General features: G+C 40.0%; 1 protein-coding gene across 2 annotated transcripts in view; it reads left to right on the plus strand.

The window, feature by feature from the left end:
• AHNAK2 (AHNAK nucleoprotein 2) overlaps positions 1-13438 on the plus strand; it is a 73111-nt gene that overhangs the window by 32002 nt on the left and 27671 nt on the right. The gene's annotated exons all lie outside the window — the stretch shown is intronic.

Raw genomic sequence — 13438 nt, forward strand, 5'->3', positions numbered from 1 at the left:
AAACTTCCTTAGAAACTGTTCGGATACTTTTTCAGACCCCTCTCTTCAGGCATGTGGCTGTAGAAGCGATTGTGACCTTCCCTGCTGCAGATGTCTGCAGAGTAACTAACTCATGAATAATATCCGCATGTGTCCAAGCGATAAGAGTAACAAACCCCCCAGAGTCCTCTTGTACCTACACACAATGCTAATACCAGTCCAGAAGTTTTTAACTTGGCCAGTGATTCCGGCTGCAGAGGGTAAGCCTGCAGCAACAACCTGTGCCTTGCATGTGCACATACACAGGCCCTCTGAGAATGGGCCTTCAAATCCAGGGAGCAAGAACAAGACCTAGCACAAAGTGTTGCCCAAGCTCTGTTCCAAAAAGGAAAGAGCTCTTTTCCCTAACTGAACCCAGCAGCAGCAGAACACCTCCCAGGAGACACGAAATTTTAACCTTGGCCCTGTTCACTGTGCTTGGCATAGCATTCATTGCTTGTCCTGGGTTCTGAGCTCTTGAGATGCATGCCCTGGTGTATTTTCAAAACCTTCTGAGATCATCTTACCGTAGCAGATTTACCTGGTGTAGAAGAGGTGTGTTTGCCCTTCTCCCATCCATGCACAGTTGCATCGTGCCGTGCATTGAAAGATGCCAAGCACTTTGTTTCTTTCAAAACAGGAGTGCTCTGGCTGCTTGTCTTCTTCAGAGATCAGCCAAAACACTTTGCTATTTCCTTTTCTCCCTTAGTCAAAAAGGGACAGACTTACGTCAAAAGAGTATTTGAAGGGTGATTGAGTGGTGTTCAGAGCACTTGTAATGAAAAAAAAAATGCACTCAGAGTTGCAGTTACAGAGTGCTGTCAAATCCAACTCCAACAGCACAATATAAAGCAAATATTTCATTCACTGCTAAAATGTTATTGACATCCCAGTTTACAGAGGACTTAGGTACTGCAGCATTTAAAAATGCTGGAGTAAGATAGTGATGAAGCTTTTGATGTTTACAGTAAAATGAAAATTATTCCACTTTGTGGTTTCAAGGCAGGAATTGTTCTCCTTTTCTGGCATCACTGACTGTAAGCTGTATATGGTGATGGCAAGAGGATGACAAATGTAACTTTCTGGGGGAGAGCAGCATCCTCTCTGTCATATGTGATCAACTGCAGCTCACAGAAAGCAGAGTCCTCACTGGGGCTATTGCATGAGGCAGAGTGCAAGAGAGCATAATTAATAAAACACTATTGAATTTAAAGTATGGTTTGAAAAAACTGCAGAAAAACCTAGTGATGAACTGAGGGTCATCTTCAGATGCCTCCCATTCTAACATCTTGTACTCAAACTCTCCACAGCTCTGCAAATTGAGGTGGTCATTGGCATTCTGCAAAGTGAGGACAAGCCACTGGATTGTTCTCTTGTTGCACGGATGCAAATGACTCCAAAGAATCTAACTGAGAAAAGAATCAGCTCCACCTATTGCAGTAGATCTCAAAGAATGTAACCAAAGCCCTAGGGTCTTCCTTTTCCTTATACCAGCTTTGTATTGGTGCAAGGCTGCTGGTTCAATTACATTCAAAATGTAATTTAATCTCCCTTATAACATTAGTCTGAATCTAGAACAGCTATTCATCAATAAATAAATAAAAAATTAACATGTGCCTTCAAAAAGAACACATCCTGTTTTAACTCAATTAAAATACATTTGACCTATGCGTAAGTAGACCATTATGATAAAGAAACAATTACTCATTTCCATAAGATATCATTATTTTCTTATTACAGAAGGTCTCTGAATGTTTGCAACTGTTATGAATCAGACGCAAGGGTGATAAACTCAAGAAATAGTTTTCTTATTGCTTTCAAACAACTCCACCCATCTCAATTAATTCACCAGTTACTACATGGATGAACCGAAGTACAGTTATTCTCTCACTATTTGAGTCTTTAATCAAAAAGACATCCAGAACTGTAGCAAAGAGTCTTTTAAAAATGTTTTCTCCCTGTCATTTTAACTAACCTCTATGAAACATAAAAATGAAATCTACTTCCTTAACTAAATTGTGTTTTCCTCTAATCTATTAAGCAAGCACACTAATTTGTTATTTTTGGGCATCTCACTGGTTGGCTAGATGGTGCTGAGGAGGAAAGTGAGCACTGAATCATTTAAAACTCATGCAGAAAGATTCACTTTTTTTTTTTTTTTTCTTCAACAATAAAATACAAAGAAAGCTTGTTATTTTCAGCTTCTCCTTCCATAACTCGACACACTTGCAATTCTGATGTTTTTCACCCTCATATATTTGATTATTTCTGATTTCAAAGAGTACAGATTAAGTTCACAAATTTGATTTGTAAATGAGGACAGTTATCAAACTGAAGCTTAGAATATACCGGGGCAAGATAGGATTTGGGTACACCTCTGCTAGGGAGAGTCTTTCAAAAAAGAATTGAATACCAAGGAACCAAAACAATGGGATAACATTTTTACAAAGAATTTGGTAGGTCACCTGATTAATTCTTTTGAAATCTGACCTCTTTGGGCTGAAAACCCAGCCTGTAGTTGATTTTTTTCAGACTTGAACTACACTGATGCGAACAGAACTATACTAATTAATTTATTAAATCAAATCAATGGATTAATTTATCTGTAAATGAGCTTTTGTGCTTTTGTAAACCCACAGTTTGCATCTAGAAATTCTCCTTAATTTTTAAAGGGACTCTCTTGCACTACATAAAAACAAGGGAAATTGAGCTGTGCCAAATACTATTTTGCTACCATCACTGTTTATTGACAGAAAAGATTTTTATCTTAACAGAATGAAGGAACTGCTAACTTTATCTTTGATGTAAAATATTTTCCCATAAGAATTTTCTGTCACCTTTTTCCCATATCTCTGGTATTACATATACATTAAGGAATTTTAAAGCTTAAAAGATATTTTTTTCTGTGGTGATTTACAACCAAACAAGTTGCTCAGGGAACTTTCTCTCAAACTGAAAACCTGTTTCCAAGGGCAGTTATTTATATTAAACCCCCCATAAAAGGTTGTGGAAAAGCTACGAGGTTTTTTCTTCATTCCTGTTTTGAGAGGGGCTATACCCAGCATACCAGAGAGACATGCACAGTAACATCACTCCATTAATATTGCTACATCTGGGCACTTAATTTTGCACTGAATTTTATCAGTGGAGTAAAGAGAAATAAGTCTTCCTAGACCATAAGAATCTTTAGCCTGAACTATGTATAAATATAAATGCATTTTTTTTTCTGCACATTGATTATGGTGAGGATTTTTTTAAAAACTGTTTTGAAGAGCGGTTTGGGTTGAAAAAATCTGTTTCTGATTTGGAGTGGTAAGTGGCATATATATAAAGTCTGTATCAGTTGCTTTGGGCTTTTCACATAGTGTTAGTAGACTTTCTCAGACTTATTCTTAAGGGATAAACATGAACTCTACCAAAAGCGCCACAAATTAACATCCTCCTTTAATGTAGCAGCAAAGGGGACAGTCAGCTTACATTGCTACCCATTGAAACCTCTCTGGGTCAGCACTGAGCTGCCTTAAGAGACTGCTTGGGGTTACAGCCACTACTTCTCAAGCAATACTTACTCTGCAGCCAGAGAAATTCAGTCTCCAGGGCTGCCAATCAAGACGGAATGATGATTTTTGATAAATATTTGTTTGATCATTTCTAAGTCTGGCCAGGGCTGTGCTTTGGCAATGGAGCAGGCAATCTGCTCCGGGAGAAGCTTGGATTCTTGGGGGGATGAATCAGCAAGGAGAAGGAATGTGGGAAAGTTAATTTGTGTGAGCTTTATGGGCCTTATCTGCAATAGGCACCCACCTGCCTCCGCTTCTAGGCAGGCCATGATAAGAGCTGAATTCACAGCTATCTAGCAGGGAGGACAGTAAGAAGAGAGCCGCCTGCGAGAAGGCAGCAGCTTTGCATTCACTTTCACTGAGTAAATTTGTTATATAGGTGGAGGAGTTGATTTCAGAGGGAAAAAAGCTGCAACATACCTAATCAGTATATTGGATAACCAAATACCTGCAGAGTAGTTCCTACAAGGATTTCTGAAGTGGGTAAGCCAGTGAGAGCATTTCACTTGCAACATGTCCTTGAAACCCTTCCTGAAATCCAGACAGTGACACCCTGGCAGATTTTAGCTGGGTAGCCATACGGGTATTTACAGCACTAGTAATGACTCAGTTGCAAGTCAAAGCAGTATATCCCAAGAGATAAAATTGTTGAGAGTCCCAGGAGATAAAACTGTTGAGGATCACAATGGATTAAACCAGTCTTTATTTCTTTATTTGGCTATGAATCTCTAAACCACACTTGCCCCTTTCACAAGGGTCATAAGCAATTTTTGTTCAGCCCAGGAGCTGGGATGTAAATAATAATGACTGCTAAAAAGTGATGCCCCTCCCTTATTGACACTGTGAGAATAGAGGCACTGTAGTCCTGGAGAAAGGTTCTAACTGATAATTATCAGACAGGCTCCTATTGTCATATTAGCATCACAATAATTACACACCAGAACACTGTGAGAATTCATGCAGGAAGTAAAACACACACTGAAAACCCCTTCTGTCACGTAAAACCTGAGAGAGAGGAAAATTCCTGCCTACAACAAGCAAACACAGAGACATGGACCAGGACATTACACCTACCCTCCAGGCAACCATTAGACTAAAACTACAGAGATAATGAAAAACTTTTACTTCTGAGACAGGACATTTGGTCAGGGAGAAACAGCACTGACCCTCAAGTTGTCTGGGCGGTGCCATGAGCATTTTCCAGCTGCTTTTTTAACCCTGCCATTTGTAACTGTATTTTAGCCAGCACAACAAAGGAGAAATCAGGAGGGAAAAATTCAGATAGCTGCCTGCTTTTGCTGTCTCTTTTGGACATCATCCTAATGATGTTGTCACAATAAACTTTGGTAGAGAGCTTATTTTCAAATACTGTGTTACTCCTATAAAACATTGCTCTTTTTTCAGTACTAGGTGAAATATTGGACTATTAAAATATTTTAGTAAATATTTTATTCTAGCATCAGAAGATTTGTGTGGATCTGTCTAGATTACATTTCCTATATAGATCACAAGAACTACTGTAAATGCGTAGCAGTAATTTTCAGCCAAGTACTTGAAAAATGGTGATAGTTGGATGAAACTCATTAACTCAGGATCTGTGAAACTTCAAATTGGCAATTCAAAAAAAAAAATGCTTGGAAGTAAAAATCCCCTGTGATTTTATTGCTTAAATATGACTTAAGCTGAGAAAGTCTGTGTGGAGCCCCACCAGGGTGCTTTTATTCTGATGGTCTGAAATGCCGTATGGATTCTATTAAGTTTACCTTTACCATCAGAGGAAAGATGCACGTCTGTAAAAATAAAGAGCTCCTTTCTGATCGGTATCATGAAAGGCTTTGCTCTTGTTGCAAAGTGTGAGCAGGCATGCTTTCAATAGTTTTAAATCTGTGGACAGAGCTTATCAATAAACACACACTCACAGGAAAGCCATTCGCTCCCCTTTTCATCTGGGGGCTGCTAGTTTCTCTTTTTATGGTAGTGTTTATATCTGTTCTTAGATGCCAGTGCTCTTCCACATCTTCCCTGATATTAGCCAACCTGTAGAAAATGCTGTATAAAATCCTACAGAGCCCAGTCTGGGGTGTAAGAAACCTTAACTCCCTAAATGTTTCTCTACTTGGACGTACTTTGGAGAGCAGAGGCCTGTTGCCTTTGATAAAAGCAGGAGCTAAGTTCACAAACAGCTCTCTGGCCAGGAGAGGAGATGGATGATTGTAACTCACGTATATTTTCTGGTTTCAGAGGGTTTCGAGATGAAATGATTTGAAGGCTTTTAATGAAGTACTCTAACTGCCGACAAGGGCAGCTTAACATACCAAGGCATTGAATCAAAACATCTTGTTCATGCCTTGAATGGAAGGAAACTATTCACACATTGGTTATTTGGGAGTAGCCGCTCCTCCAGCTCCGCTGTGCTACGAGGCCCGGCTTTCGCCTCGAAGGCCGCGTTACATTCATCACGGCACAAGTATGCAGCCAAGTGACAGAGTGCAGCCAGGGGGCATTACCAAACCAGATACAAAACAAAGGCGGGAGTAGAGCTCAGACACAGGCCTGACTGGTTCTGATAGCATCCTGCAGACAGCATGGCCTGTTACACCCCTCTAGCTGCATGCAGCCTCTGTATTGCCATTCCACAGGCTAGGCCTTTTGTCTTCGCAGAAGCAGTTAGGGAAACAAGAATTTCAGGGCTTGGTGGGGAGGATCCCTCTCCCAGCCCAGGGCAGAGGGGAAACACAAAAACTGGGGGGCAATATTCCCCACTGCATCACTTTTTCTGAGGCAGAACGGCTGCTTTTTCCACTGGCAGTAGTTCATTTCGGAGCTGACAAGCTAGTTTGTCTAGGTGGAGCGAGCGGGTGACCCTGCTGTCTCGCTGGCAGGGGTTCAAGTGAAGTAACATTACATTCCTGTAATGTTACAGCCTCCTCCGTGACACTGCGCCCGCATCTCCCCACTGCCACGGATCCTGCCCGGATAGAGTGACAGCCGCGGCATTCCCGCTGCGGTCCTGCCGTGCCCCGGGGCCCTGCCCAGCAGTTGCTGTAACTCTCGGCCCAGGGGATCTCGCAGGACAATGGAATGAAACCAGCTCTCTGAAATGCACTAGGAAATTTCTGTAGAAAATGGACCTCTCAGTTTTCAGCTGATGCTTTTCCCCAGCATTGTCAGGGCTGCTTACTGGCAATGCCTTGTGGCAGCTTCCTTAAGGAGCATGGTGCACACATAGAGGAGTTTATATGCAGTTTCATTCAGGTTCTGATCTTCACCAAGTGATGCTTGCAGGGTCATTTTCCTCACAGACAGCACTGCTTGCTTGGAAGAACGTGACTCTTCCTCCAAATTGCCCAGGAGGATTTGGATGGTGGGGATGGTTGCTCTGAACTGACCTAGCCAAGCCCCTCATGCAGTGAGAGAACACAATCAATCTTTGGGGCTCAGAGATCTTTAGCACAGCTGATTTTGGAAAATTGTGAAAATATTTTTTGAAGTGCCAAAAAATCATGTTCATTTGCAGAAAATGGTAGCTGAGATAGAAAAGATGGTCTTTTTGTGATCATTATAATTTTGTCTGTGAGGGCTTAAAAAAAATAAAAATCTGATTTAGGCTGTTTTTCAGCCATTAGAGCTTTAAGGAAACTAAAACAAGAATGCAATAGCTTATATACTTGATGACACTGCCTAGTTGAAATGACATCTTAATCAGCTAGTTGATCTACATTTGTTCATCAGTCTTCAGTCTCCTGGGATATCCTCAGAAATCCAAAGAATTCAGTGCAAGATGTATGCATTAATTTAATAAACCATCAAAATAATTAAGGCTATGGATGGAGATGGAAACAAAATAGAACCACATATGGAAAGCTCTGAGGAGGCCAAAGAAAAAGTAAAATGTTTGAATTACTGCCTTTTTTCCTGTTAGCTCAAAGTGAAAATTTTCTCTTAGTAAACTAAAGTCAGGTGAACTTACCTATCAGAAAAATTGCTCTTGAGAGGCCATGTTAAATGCCAAGCATGTGCATAGTGTTCCTGTTATCAAGTGCTTTCCTGAACTGGGACCTACGATTCTGAATATTCTAAATATTCTAAATATTCCCTATTTCAAATATGAGAAGTGAATCAGAAGGGGTTATGGGCCTTCATAGCAGCACTGCTCAGGAGGCTGTGAGAGCTCTGAGGGAAGAGAAGGAATCCAAGAAATTGTGATACCTACAAGTGAGTGAAAACAAGCAATAGGAAATTAAAAAAATAAATGAATAAAAAATAAATAAAAAGGAAGGGCACACTACCAATTTTGAGAAAGGGATTCAATTTAAAATAAAACAGGAGCAATTCTGGAGCAGTGCATTAGCAGTGACCAGCAGCGTATGCATGAGAGGCAACAGGGCTGGGACAGGGGGGCTGAGGGCACAAGGGACAGACAGGTCTGCAGGTGTGGGCACCCAATGGCTGCAGGTACTGCCTTGGCAGAGGGGTCTTGATGCCAGCTGAAGGTCTGAATGATAGCAGCGATGCACAACATTATTTATAACAAAATGTGATATTAAACACATGAGGGAGCCCCATGAAACTGCTGACATACTTGTATAAGTTATTTGCTGGGTTAAACAGAGTGCCAACGATGATACTGATAGTAAATTATTATTGTTGTTGTTTGTCACACAATTATTCACTCCTCCTTCTCCTTGTTAATAATGCTAATAAAGTTCTGTGCCCAGGGTATGCTTTGCATTGCCAGAAGAGACCTGATCTAAAGATGTCTCAGCCTTGTGCACATCTAAGCACGAGTCCTCTAACTCAGTATGGACTCAAAGCTATTAATTTCCACATGACCAGATCAATAATGGACAAACAGAACTCTGTTTCTTATTGCAGCTAAGAAATGGTAATTAACAAAATCCTAGTAAAGAAAAGGCACAGTTTTGTGGATTTCATAAGTTAACAAACAATAATAAATGAGTGAGCAAAACATACAAGTTTTCAGCTAAAGATTTATGTTTACCACAGCTCAGGTTTCTGTCTATTTAAGAGAAATCCAGTGTTGAAATGAAGTTGGATAATTCATGCTAGTCAGTACATGGCAAGAGGAAACCTTCTCTGGTGACAATACTACTTGAGAATAAGCATTTAATCTTTGTCAAATATATGTGCATTGCAACAATTGCTACTTCTCTTGATTTTAACAAATCTACATTAAAATCCCGGGGAAAACAAGACAACAGCAGCATTATAGTTCTCTTCCACAGAAATAAATAAATAAAGCAAAACAAAACAAAGCCACTTTTGGCAGGAAATCTAATGTTTAAGGACTTGATGCAAAGAAAAACTGTATACTTAAAAAGTATGAACAGACTTCTTAAATTCACTACATTCATATGCAAACATATCTGTACTATGAAATCTTAAGAGGCAGAAAGCTCAAATTTAAGAAGAGCAGAGAAAGGAAGATAATCATGTCCGCTATTGTCATTTGCTGTTTTATTCCTAATTTGATTTTAAAGCACTCAGATTACGGTAAATTTATACACCAGTGGCACAGTTAAAGTTGGGTTTCTGTTCAGTTTATACAATACATTAATACCCAATTACCTTGAATTAGATAACACTGTCATATATAAATTGATTATAGTTTCTCTTTTTTTTCTTTTTTTTTGAAACTGTTATCCACAGAATGTGCACACCAAAAAAGTATTGGTTTTACATTTTTACAGTTTTACCAAAACTGCCCAGCTGGGTTACTAGATTAAAGATAATAATAATTTTAAAATGTATTTTAGAAAGCAAACACAATTTTCAGTCATATGATATGAAAATGTTCCATTCTATGTAACTCCTACTGCCTACTTTCAAAAAATTCCCTTGTTCTGAAGTCAGTTCACTGGCTATTAGAAGTAGTCACTGATGTAAATTCCATCTTGTTTATGAAAACATTTTGAACAAAGCACTGGTTGTCCAGGATTTATATAAAAAAAAGTTAAAACCTATAAAATGTTGGCATCGTTACTATTTGGGGCATGAGAATGACATGCATATAAATTATAGTTTACTGGCACAGTCTTTTATAAACAAAAAGAAGGCTTTGCTGAAAATGGAATTCATCAATGTACTGTAATTCCCCTCTTTTATAGATATTGCTTTTAGGGAAAAAATCTAAAGCAAATCTTAGACCTACTCTACAGTGGGAATGAGGGGTACAAGAAGTTTTTGATGATATAGGTTGACTATTGTAGAGAGGAGAACTAATATACAAGCACATGGAGTCTGGGGAAATCAGATGGTTGCAAAGGCCCTAATTGTGAAGCTTTGGGAAGGGAGGTCATTTATGTAGCTGATGTCCCTCCGTGTAATCTCAGCTGCATCTCCATTTGCCCTGTAGTTCGTTGCTCCTTTTTGTAGGAAAGCATCCTGCTATTACCATTTAAGAGAGGTAGCAGTTTAGTAAGGGCTTTCACAGGAGGACTCTTTCCCTTCCTACACAAGATGAGGTGGGTAAAAAAGAGGCTTTTACCCACCACACTGAACAATATTTAGCAGTGTAATTTGTTGTTTTAAAATGGCATCCTGATATGAAGTAAGTGTTCAGGTCTCATTGCAGAAAGTGATGATCTAATTCTCTTGGGTTTTAGGGATAGCACAGTCTTAGTAACAGGAAGATTGTGAAGGTACTGGTCACCTAATCATTCTTTGTATACTTAGTTTAAAGTAACTGTTTTTTTAGAGTTTTTCCTCTGTTAGAACCTATAGGATATGCCCTGCTGGATGGCAAGATAAATCAACTTTGCAAACTATACAGGGACATTCAAGCTAGCGTAGACCGTTAGTCTAGGTGCTGGGTCCTGCACTTGGGGCACAACAACCCCATGATACACTATAGAAGGAGTGGCTGGAAAGCTGCCTTGTGAAAAGGGACCTTAGGGTATTGGTTGACAGCTGTCTGAACACGAGCCAGGAATGTGCTCAGGTGGCCAAGAAGGCCAAGAGCATCCTGGCTTGTATGAGAAATAGTGTGGCCAGCAGCACTAGGGAAGTGATTGTCCCTCTGTGCTCAGCTCCTGTGAGGCCACACCTTGAATACTGTGTTCAGTTTTGGGCCCCTCACTACGAGGACATCAAAGTGCTAATGCACATCCAAAGAAGGGCTATGAAGCTGGTGAAGGGTCTAGCAAACATGGCTTATGAGGACCAGCTGAGGGAGCTGCAGTTGTTTAGCCTGGAGAAAAGGTGGCTCAGGGGAGACCTACAAAGGAGAACTACAAAGGAGATCTATGCATTCTACTATGTCCTGAAAGGAGGAAATAGTGAGGTGGGGATCAGGCTCTTCTCCCAAGCACCAAGTGATAAGATGAGGGGAAATGGCCTCAAGTTGCTCCAGGGGATGTTTAGGTTGGATAATAGGAGAAACTTCTTTACTTAAAAGGTTGTGAAGTATTGGAACAGGCTACCAAGTTGAGTCAACATCCCTGGAGGACTTCAAAAACATTTAGATGTAGTGCTTAGTGACATAGTTTAATGGTGGACTTGGCAGTGCTACGTTAATGGTTGGACTGGATGATCTTAGAGGTCTGTTCCAACCTAAATGATTCTATAAGCCCCTAGCATGGAGAACCTCATACTTGCATTGCTCCTGTTCTAGACAGCTAAAATGTCACTAAAGTTACACCAGAGTAAAATAAGAGAAACAGCAGTGAACCAGTCCAAAAATCCTCCCAGATAATTCTTTCCTTTTAGTTTTCCAGTAGCAAATCATTGGCAGCCACCAGGGATCAATGCTGTAACTAGCCTTAAAGTGCTGCACTAAAGTGCAAAAGCTCTAGCAATCCAAGTACTATTCTGTTAAGTCATTCTACTGGACTTCAAAGCTCGTGGGTGGGATTTTCCCAAGTGAAAAATACGGCAATGCCACAAGCCTAAGTCCTTACAATTTCTTGGAATTTTAGTAATAGCCATAAAATTTGCTGTTGGCACCTGAATATTTAGAAGCACTAAGCAAATTAAACAATCAAACCTCAGTCCTGCAGCTCTTCTCCCCATATGATACTCATTAAAATAAATGTGGTAAAGAGTTTCATGAATGAATTCCAGAAATTTCAAGTAGAAATGCCTAAAACCAGGTTCATATAAATACACATATAAATGCTCATTTTCCAATTTTATCGAGTTTCTGAAAATTGCAAATGCTAGAGCTTTTGGAAGAAAAAAAAATCAAAACATTATATTTAGGTCTTTAATCTGAATTAGGGCCTGCATTAAAACCATTTTCTGGAATTGTCCATCGTAGGGGTCACGACTAGTCCTGTGAATACTAAAGGAGGCAAGGTCTGTCAGTCCCACTACATTCTAAGTTGATCCTAATTCTCTGGAGCTAAAATACCATAGGAGAGATGATTAAGAAGATGTACACATGGGTAAGGTGTCCTCTGTTCAGTCAAGTTTGGAAATTTGGCCCCCAGACTGACATGGGACATTCCCACTGGAAGCACATTATCACCATTCATCTTATTGAAGTGGTCCATCACTGATCGCATGGCACAGATCTTTTATGACCCTGCCTATAGTAAATAATATCATATGTAGAAGAAAAAAAAAAAAAGTCTAGGAAAAAAAAAAGAAATGTAGGAGATCCGCAAACTATGTAAAAAGGCTATCAAAATCACAGCCATTTTAACAAGAGCTTGGCAACTTGTAGAGTGATTGCATGCATACAGAAGACATGCCAGCTTGTCTGCACACACAGCATGCAATATCCAAAGTCAAAAATGTCATTTTCCAGCCAAGAATTCTTCATTTAAAGTAGACAATGAACAAATCACACAATTTTGCTTGTGGCTGTCTTCTCTAGTGTTCAAGCATATTTTTAAGCCAGGGGATATGTTTAGGAGAGCCAAAACTATGCAGAATTGGTCCTGAGAGAGAGAGAGACAGCCTGATGCCTTGAAAACAATATGTCATGGAGACAGGAAAGAGGTCTAATCATCAGGACAAGACTTATGTATGTATTAGAATATCCTGTGCATCAGGGAATGTGTAACTCGGCCACACTGTCATCTACTGGCTAAACCCAGATCACTAAAAAAGATAATATATTCATGCTGTTTTCATTCTTTGTTGCTCAACTTCAGACATTTCAAAAGAATCATATTTTCAAACGGCCCTTCTCCTTCATTCCTTCTCCTCTCTGCCCTGAATTCTTTTAAAAACCATAAAAGCAGAGTCTTTATGACTATCAAAACTTCATGATGCTTACTCCCTTAAGACCTCTATCACAGTCAAGGAAAAGTTTCTAGGTGGGGAATTTCAATCACTTTAATATATTGCCAGTTAGCAAACTTTTAAACTTCTAATTGCATTATGATATTAAAAAAGAAAAAGAAGAAAAAAAGAAAGAAAAAAACAACCACCATCAACAACAACAAAAAAAAAAACACACTTGGGAAAAACATCTCAGCTCCCCTCCAGACAAATTCTGGTCTCCAGTCCCCTCACCTCAGGGAGGCCAGGGGCTGTGTGGGAGGTAGGGGTCAGCAGATTGAGCTGCTTTTCTTTTTCAGCTCCTTGTTTCACACTCAGCTGCTCCAGTGTGGGTTCCTCTACCCATCAGAATCAAACCTGCTTTCCGTGCCTGCTCAGCTTTTTGCTTCAGCTCCTACTCAAGCTGCAATTTTGCTTTGGTGTTTCTCCTGCTCCCCGTGTCTCCTCTCTCCTCCTGCTCTGGTGTGTTCTTCTGCTTCTTCCTCCTCCTCTAGCATTGTTCCTTCTTTCTTGGTGTTTACCGGTTTCTTAAACTTGCTTTCACAGAGGTGCCAGAAACTCCTCTGATCGGGTTAGCATTGCAGGGAGTGGATATGTCCTGTGCCTTACCA

The sequence above is a fragment of the Anas acuta genome, chromosome 5, assembly GCF_963932015.1.
Source record: "Anas acuta chromosome 5, bAnaAcu1.1, whole genome shotgun sequence".
NCBI classification, from domain to species: Eukaryota; Metazoa; Chordata; class Aves; order Anseriformes; family Anatidae; genus Anas; species Anas acuta.